The sequence below is a fragment of the Rutidosis leptorrhynchoides genome, chromosome 10 (assembly GCF_046630445.1).
Source record: "Rutidosis leptorrhynchoides isolate AG116_Rl617_1_P2 chromosome 10, CSIRO_AGI_Rlap_v1, whole genome shotgun sequence".
Classification (NCBI taxonomy): Eukaryota; Viridiplantae; Streptophyta; class Magnoliopsida; order Asterales; family Asteraceae; genus Rutidosis; species Rutidosis leptorrhynchoides.
The window spans coordinates 230,090,327-230,099,946 of NC_092342.1; the positions used below are offsets into that span (position 1 = coordinate 230,090,327).

At 31.9% G+C, this 9,620-nt stretch overlaps 2 long non-coding RNA genes across 2 annotated transcripts; one reads left to right on the top strand and one right to left on the bottom strand.

Moving 5' to 3' along the window:
* Positions 1-931: 931 nt before the first annotated feature.
* LOC139873194 (uncharacterized) lies at positions 932-3,465 on the bottom strand. The gene is made up of 4 exons (XR_011767285.1): positions 3,247-3,465; positions 3,030-3,132; positions 2,611-2,719; positions 932-1,965 (listed from the first exon to the last, which is right to left on the bottom strand). It is a non-coding gene; the product is annotated as an uncharacterized lncRNA (long non-coding RNA).
* A 2,713-nt stretch (positions 3,466-6,178) lies between these two features.
* Positions 6,179-9,070, top strand: LOC139873516 (uncharacterized). Its single transcript, XR_011767365.1, has 6 exons — positions 6,179-6,322; positions 7,014-7,125; positions 7,268-7,375; positions 7,508-7,588; positions 7,945-8,024; positions 8,653-9,070. It is a non-coding gene; the product is annotated as an uncharacterized lncRNA (long non-coding RNA).
* The last annotated feature ends 550 nt before the right edge of the window (positions 9,071-9,620 follow it).

Below are 9,620 nucleotides of genomic sequence, written 5' to 3' on the forward strand. Positions count from 1 at the left end.
TGAAACCAATTATCGGGTCCTATAATATAATTAACGACCACACGGAAAAGTCTTTACAAGTACATATCGAGTGACTTTTATTTAGATTGAGACATACAAAAGGGTCCCAAAAGTAAAAAAAAATTACGTTAGCACCAACAAAGGGGTCCTAATAAAATTTTATATTTCTTAAGGACTAACAAAAATGGTCCAATTATAAGTATATAGTATATTAGTACCCAAATAAAACTCCTATTATAAAAAAATACTACAAAAGTACTAATAAAAAGGGTCCTAATGTATCGATATACTAGTTTAGTACTAAGAAAAAAGGTCCTAATGCAATGATTTTCAAGGTTAGTACCACTAAAAATGGGTCTTAATATAATAATATTATATCAAATTTATTATGACATAATTATATGTCCTATAAAGTCATAGCAGTTCTGGATCCAGTTCAGATATTTGGTTCCGGTTCAGATATTAAGATCCGGTTCGAATATTCGGGTCTGGGTTTTGAGTCCGGTTCGGATAATCAGATCCAAATCGGGCATTCTTGTCTGGTTCAGTTAATCGGGTTTGGTTCCAACATTCGAATCCGGTTTAGTTTTCGGATTTTGAGCGATTTTATTGAATTCGATTTTTATTTAACATGATCATGGACACCTAATTAATAATTTATACTAAAACAAATATAAAATAAAACAAAATTATTTTTCAATAAATTATTCTCATAACACAAACAAAACTAAACATAAAAATTCACAATGACTTCGAATAACATTTAACAAGAACATAAAATCAATGACAAGCGGTGCATAATGTCATAGGTCAACATCTATCTCTATCAATCTTCACGTACCAACTACAAATAAACCATCCATGTATAAACATAAAGGTACACGTTGAAATTAATGTTAATTATTACAAGTTTAACAAGGACATACCGATATAAACAGACAAGGCCAAGCGAGAGACGTACCAATAGCGTCTCCAACTATCATAAATAAACCATATGGTCCAATAATATATTTATCTAGCATAGCATTTAGGTTCCTACTATAACGACAAATTAAACATCTACTACAATAACTAATTTCACAAAATTTGGAAGTGAGAAATAGGTAACTGATTAAGCAGAAAAGAACACAATTATATACCTTAGGGATAAAGGGCGACGGAGGTTTCAGGCAATGATGAACACTTATAGTTAATAGCTTGACATAGCAATAGCATAGGTCGCTGAAACAAAGTAGTAGGAGCAACTGTTGCAGCTGCAAACAATAAAAGAACATGAAGTTGCAAATTTAGGAAACATACAATAGAGAATGACTAGAACTCGTAATTTAAATGAATAAAAATTTAATACCAGCTGTTGAATGGTGATTCTCAGGAAGTAATCCAAATGAATATATGAAAACTAAATGTGTAAACTAAAAAGCTACATGAAAAACTAAACTATAATCTCAATCACTTTTATTAAAGATCTCAACATGGTATTTAAACTGTCATTCTTTTCCCAACACAAAACAGCCACAATACGCCTTGTATTTTTTCATTCATGTAATCATTAGTTAGACAGTCAGCTGGTACTATTTAGTGATCCTAAATTTTGTATAACGGGTTTTAATGTTTAATAAAAGAACAATTTATATAACAGTAGTTGTGTATACAATTAGAAACGAGGGTATTGGGCTCGTGCTTCACTGCGGGTTGGTTTTTATGTCGTTGTTTGTTACTTGGAATGATATGGATGCATGAGACTTATTAGTGCAATTGATTATAACTCTAAGTAACATAACCTTTGTGGTCTTTACATGGATTTTGTGTTGCCTTTTGTGTTGCTGGCCAGTGTGTCTGCTGTTGGTGTTGCGGTTGTTGTTACATCGAATGTGTGATCAATGATGAATTCTAGTGGTGTCCTTGTGGATGAGCTGTTTCGGAACAGTAGAACTGTTTTTTAGTGTTCGATTCTCTTGATGATGCCTGGAAATTTGAACGAAAAATGAAATCAAAATAACTTTTATAAAAGATAAATATGATTCAGATTGGAACTATGAACTATATGTAATAAAGTTTAAATATAGAACTTTATATCAACTGAAGTTAACAAACCTCAAAGATCATGACTACAACAGTTATGCATACCAAACTTTTTTAAGATTTTAAGTTCTATTTTACTAGAAGTTTTATAGCTTCATACCAGGGATATCTACTTGACCTTGGTATCCTGTTGGATCTATGAAGGTGTTGTAGTTGTAAGCAACTCATGAATCTTGAACTTTACTGTTGGTCTGAAGTCGCAAAGTATTGAGTAGAATTTGCTTTTTTGTTTAAATTTAAACTGCTAAACCTCTAGTATATAATATAATCATTCTTGAATAAAAATACTCCAACTATTATCAAACAAAATCAAATGCGGTAACAATATTTATCGAGAGAAAAGGGACGGATGTAAGTGGGAATGCCCGAGAGGACCAACGATTAGAGTTAGTATACTAAATGTATAGAGCTAATTTATACTAACTGTATACTTAGTTGACCACATTTAGTACACATAACATTAGCTCCAAAATGTTGGTGACACGATTTAAGAAACAGAATATCGACATAAAGTGATATGCAACTTACTGCAAACGTTTTATGAGTTGTTACTGTGTCTTTTTTTATGAGTTGTGACTAAATCTTTGGTCTTGCAAACGATAAATGCAGTACTTGAACTGCACATCAAGAACAATACCTATTTCAAAAATGAAGTGATAAGTAAAATGGGAAGCTCAGTGAACTGCACATCAAGAATAATTTCGTCTAATTGTAATTGTAAATTCGTCCATAAACCCATTTTTATGTCAGTTGTACTAAATTAAACATACAAAATATTATCGTTTGGTGTAAAATTTACATCACTTAATAATTAAAATTTTGATAATATTTTTACATCACTTCATAGTTAAACATAACAAATCAACAACCATAACCCTAATTCCACCCGATTAAGCATAACAATTATAAATTTATAAACAGTTAGTATGCAAAATTCAGTGACATACCAAATTCAAACAGGACAGTGGAGTTAACGGAAACAGCAGCAATAGCAGGTAAAACAACGGTAATCGCCAACAATTAACGGTTTGAAGTCAATAGCTTTAAACCCTAATCTCCAATTTAAAATATACGTAAGCAAGAAAAAAGAGACACCTATTAAATCAAACAACAATTATATATCAAAACTTAGAATGAATTATAAGGTATTGATATGATACATACCATCGGCGAAGATCGTATTGTAATTGCGGAACAAAGGATTTTTGGAATTAGGTCAAATAGATAAGGGAGAATAAACATCGAATAATCGTATAAAAATAATCGAAATAACCATAATCATACTGATGGATTGACATTCAATATCTGATTATTGAATAATAGGATCAGAAATCTATATACCAGTGAATTTAGGTAGATAAAGAAAGAAGATAGATTAAGGAATATTAGTGACCTTTTAGGAAGTTAGAAAATTAAGGAATTTAAAATGTTTTAGAAAGATGGGAGGGAATACCCAAATAATTTTTGCCGCCATTATTTTCATTGATTATTACTGCGTATTATGTTAATATAATTTATACTTATAATTAATTAATTAATTAATTACCATATTATAATTTTAATTATAATTATAATTATAATATAATTATAATAAATATATTCAATTGAGATTTCATACGAGTACTATTCAATTAGGACCCAAGTGTAATTACCCACAAACTCCTTGGCTAAAAAAACTATGGCTCCTAACCATGAGGGTGGTGGTGGCATGGTAAGGCCCTGACCTTCCAATGTGGAGGTCAAGGGTTCGATTACTTGCACCCACAGAGTTATTCCCCCTCATGGCCACGGAGGTTCGCCTGCAATGACTCTGGTCTGCTCACAAAGCGGTCATGGCCACGGAGGTTCTCCTGCAGTGACTCCGGGCTGCTCGCAAAGCGGGTAGTCGCCCTGGGATTAGTCAGTTAAAAAATGTTGGATACCAAGGTTACCAAAAAAAAAAAAAAAAACTATGGCTGCTTTTGTTTTCTTCCAAAAAAACCCAGCTTTTACAAGCATTATTTAATTTAATGAGTAACACACATATATAAATACAATGTTGATGGAGTGGTTAGGTGCTATGATTGGTTTCCTGGTGGTCTTGGGTTCAAAACACGTCAGCTGTTTTTTTTCATCCAACCATCCTCAAAAGTAAAATATTTTTTTTATGCCCATCCAACCATCCTAAAAAGTAAACTATATAATGTATATTACGAGTAACTGTTTCATGTTAAATATATTATACATATATTCAAAGAGAACATGATAACCGGAACTCTTCAATTAGGATATAATTACAATAGCAATCACTTCGAAGGGTAAAAAACAACTGTTTGGCTAATTTAAAAATGAGATTTCTTAGGTTAAATACTAAACATTGTAAATTCAAAATAAATGCAACAATGGCTTACTGGCTAACCATCCGAGGTATATACCGAAGGGTAAACCGTTCGATTCTTGGCTCCCCCTTTCCTGTCTCTCTTTTTATTCTTTTTTACTTTTCACCCATTATTCTCTCATTTTATCAATTTTTTCATAATACACCCCTTAACGTTTTTTATTTCTAATTTAGTCATCTCACTCCGATTCCACTATTTTCAAACTCTTTTTCCAAACTACATTTTCTTATAACGCGTCGGAGGTAAGGGACGTTGCTGTCTATTCAGAATCTTCAAGCCTATCGCAGATGACAGTAATCCTTTTTGCAGCAAAACGTTGAATGCTGCAAAAAGGTTGACCTTTTTTGCAGGTGGACTGTTCATGATTATCTGACCTATTGTTACTACTCATACACTGAAGCATTCAACGCGTTATAGCTTTGCAACAACCGAGACGTAATAGTCCCGACTATTTATTTTATCAAGTGATTCGCATTTAAAAGAATACTCATCGCATTGACAATAAGTGCTATGGAGACCTCTTCATACAATTTGTCATGACACCACATGTTTTGTTGCCGAGAGTATACGTATGGAAGTCACAACGATGGATCTTGACGAGTTGGATATATAGTGCCTCAACGTCAGATTACTCTAAAGTGACGGAACAGAGTTTAGGGTTTACGGTTTACGGTTAACAATCGCACCATTGCTCCCTTATTTTGACTTGTTTTTTGTTGTTTATCCGAATATTGGACTGTAGTTTGGAAAATCCCTACTTGCAACAATTGATTAACTTCCGCGTCTAATGTGTATTGACAAGTTACACTGCCAATAACGGAATGATATTGGCAGACCTCTTCATAATTTATGCTATGATTTAAAGTTTCGCACGATAAACCCTAAACCCTAAAATGAATAAAATATCATTTTCGTCATCTAGACGAACTCTAATCGCAGGAGAATTTCCACCTAAACTTATTAAGTGTGGTAATTATATTTATATTATATTTATATTAACCGTTATATAGGACAAGAAAATATAATACTTAATTAGGATGTGAAAATATACTTCATCCGTCCTTAATTAATTGCTCAGTATTTGATTTTTGAATGTCTCAAATTAATTGTTAATTTTTAGAAATAGATAAGAATAAATATGTAAAGTTTTTTTTATACCCCTTGTTTTGTGTATACAAGATAAAAAAAAATAGGTAAAAATTAAGGAGTAAACTATAATGTAATAAAAATTATAGTGTAATAATAAACTTTCTTTAACTGTAACAATTAATATGGTAATAATATATATTTAACTACTCCGTATATTATAATAAATTAATAAAAAATAAATCTTAAAAAAACTGATTTTTTAATTAAGAAAAGATATACTACTTCCTTTCCATATTAATTGTCCCAAGACAAAAAAACATATAATTTAAGAAAATGTTATAAAAGTACTGTACTTTCTGTTTAATTTTCAGTTTTACCCTTACTTTTTCTTTCTCATTTAATCATATCCACATACATTAAGAGTATAATATAACTTATTCTTCTTATATTATTATTTATAAAAATAGACAATTAATTTGTGACATCAAAAAATGGAATATGGACAATAAATTAGGGAACAAGTGAGTTTTAAAACAGTATACTTGTCGACGCACTAGCTTAACCGGGAAAATATTTGTTTTACGCGCTAAATGAAAATATTGAGCGCTACCATAAAACCCTTAATTCAATCAAACACATTTCACCTACACCTGCTCACCCCACCCCTTTTCTCTCCCAACTGCCGACCCATCTACCAAATCCGGGCATAACTTTAGTAACTTGCCATTTTTCAAAGACTCAAGCATCAATCCACACTCCTAAAATTATCCAAGGTATTTACCATCTAAAATTCTTACTTTATTTCAACTTTTAGCTCTATTTTGTTCTAGTGGTTTTAGGGAAAAGATTATAAAATTTTTGTTATTTGCTTGTATTTATGAATGATATTTGGTATATCCGTACACAATAATTTTGATACAAGTTATATATAAAAGACCCGATGATGTTAATGTTTTTAAAAATTTTAGTAACTTAAAAGTCTGAATGACGTTTTCAAACAATGAGTTATGTGAATTGTTAGCTTTGTCTGAGTTCCTTAAGGAATTTTAGTAACACTATAATTTAGGATTTTTAGAAACAGTATAATTTGCTGAGTTCTTTTGCTGAGTTTTAGAAAATATAGTAACATAATAATTCAGTAATAGTATGTATGAAATTACATGCTTTTTTGTTGAACTAGAATTTGCCGAGTTCTTTCAGGATTAGCATGTGTAATAATTTAGTAACAGTATGTATAAGTTATCACCCGTTTTGTCCCTTTCCCTTTCTAACTCCAGTTGTTTAGTGTATAACCCGTATAGCCTACAAAGTGGTACAATATTTTTTGAATCCCATAATCATAAGTTGTGTATCTATTCTTGACTTTGTATAACTGTTGTACAACTGATGACAATCATGCCCCCATTTACTTATGAATGGGTTGATTGGGGTTATGATATTAATATCATTAATGTATCCCTTTAGAGATGAGCAGATTAACCCTAAAGCTAGGGTTGCTGTTGAACTCGGGGCGGAACTCCTAATCGGTACTGTGGCTTCAAGAGTTGCATAGGGTATTGTTGATGACATTATTCAGGTTACTTCACTTTTATCCATTCTCATGTTTGCGGGACTTGAGTTTTTTTTTTCTTTTCCCTTCTTCTGTAAGAGTTGGCGTATTTAAAAATAGACAGTAGTTTTTCACTAATAATATGTTTTTTTTGAATAAAATGATTCAGGATGCTTTACACATCACGGAAAACACTTTAGGGTGAAAGCTAATGCTGAAATCATTCAATGGCTGGTTATGATTTAGCCAAGGAAGATTTTTGCTGATGAAACATAAAGTAAGTATTATGTTCCTGAATGCAAATTTAACTGGGTCAGGTAACTATCTGTATTATTTGAAATTAAACATGATGTTCCTTTAAATTTTCAGCTAAGTGATGTTTTTGTGTTTGCTCATTGTATGTTAACAGGGCCTACGGAGCATTTTGACTATTTTGTTTTTAAAATGCGAGAGCTAATAAGAAAGAATCTTGTATGTTCGTTAGAAATTTGTAAGTGCATTATGATCGTGTTTAACATTGCTAATCAATTAAATCAGTTGTTTTCATGTTACTTAAGTGCAACATGCTATAATAACCGGAAGTGAAAATTCTGTTTGTTGCGTTGAGTTAAGGTGAAATTGTGTTTACCATATATGTATAGAGGTGTTAAAACGGGTGGGTTCAGTGGTTCACCAAATTTAGTACACTACAATTTGTCCAGTTGTACACTTTCGGGACTGCATTTTGTACAGTTTTGGGCAGTTTGCCCACTTAATTTAGTACACTATAGTTTGTCAAAGTGTAGATTTTGACCCAACTGTTATGCAGTGTTATTTTGACCCAACTTTTATGCTTGTGTTTGTTAGGGTTCTAAAAACTAATCTCCAGTGAAGAAAAACGAGAAGAATGGAAGTTTGCACTTGTTTAGTGTGGTCAACAAGTTGAGGTATAAAATGATAAGGATTGAATGATGATGATAATTAGGGTTACTATATTTCTATATTTGTGTATAGATATGTTAATTATTTGCTATTTAGCTCTCGTTTGCTCCATCAGTTGCGATTTCTCTGCTCTAATGTCACGATATACATCTACACTTGTGGTTTTCATGAAACCAGTTGGATCTCAATAGGATTTTCTGCTAGACATGATACTTTGATTGGTTATTTCTATTAAGTTCACTAATAATCCAATACCATGGCTATATACTTTAGAAAGTATAGATACATATTACCATCATTTGTGTATTAAAACATTTCATACATCATTTGTACATTATAGTTGATGTGATATAAAAATTGTAATGTTTGATAATGTAATTTATGTGTTCAGATTATAGAGGTGTAGTAACTTGTAACTAAAACACTCAAGAGTGATTTAAAACTTATAATCAACATTGTTCTAGGACATGTCTACTTCCTGCATAAGTGTTATGGTAAATGGATAAGGGATTTTCTTTTTCAGACTACTCGAGAAAGGGAGTATTTTCTACTGTTGATGATGATCTCAGCCGTTTCTAAAGTGTATTTTCTTTGTTGATTTAGTTTATTCAATTTTTACTGTTTTTGTTTCAGATTTCATATAGACCACCAGGTTTTCCTTTCAACTCAAATCGAAATTTTATATTGCATTTGAAGAGGTGACCTGTGGTTCATCGGTCTTTATGGGGATGGTTATGATGGCGATCATTTTGGTGGTACCTATGGCTGGCGTCATGTCGCCTTATTACGGCGGTTATGGGTAGGTGGAGATAGAGTTTGGTAAGATTAGTATCTTGGTTTATATGGTTTGTTCAGTCTTATTTTCTTATGGATGACATGAGATATCTAACATCATTAGTTTGAACAAGAACATTTTATATACAAGTGGAAGCAAAAATAAAGAGTTTGGTTTGAAGGCTGTTGGATTTTCGAGCAGAAACCTGGTAACGTTGGCTTGAGTTTAATGATTTAAATTAAGTAGAAGTAGCATATTGTTTATCTCTATCTTTTGCTTGATTTTTTTCTCATGTTGCCATTTAAAATTGGCATGTGATTGTGAGGTGTTTATATTATTCTTGGTTGTTTTTTCTTTTATTTTTGTGACAAGAACTTGCCCTTAGTTGATTTTTTAGAATGGTCAAGTACATAAGATGGCTACAGGTGTCAATGTTATGTGTCCATCCTTTAACTCGGGTAAGTATCAATAAAATTGTGCTCCACAATTAACCATGTATTCTTGAAAGTATAACCAAATTTGAATTTTTGAAGAGATACTACACTTTGCATACCTTCGAAGTTTTCAAATGCCCAACTTACCTGTGTTGCAGGTGAAAGTATATCCACCTGCACATTGCTACCATTCTTTGGTGATCTGCATCAGGTGTAAGGTCAATATCTATGAGAAATGAAGTTCAGTCATTACACCCCCGGTACAATTGGCTGTGAAATCGTTATTACTTTCGATTCAAAACTAGCTTTTGGTTGGAAAAGATCATGTCTCATGGTCAGGCCCACTGTTCATGTATAATGAAATTTTGGTTTATGGATCCATTTTCTTATTT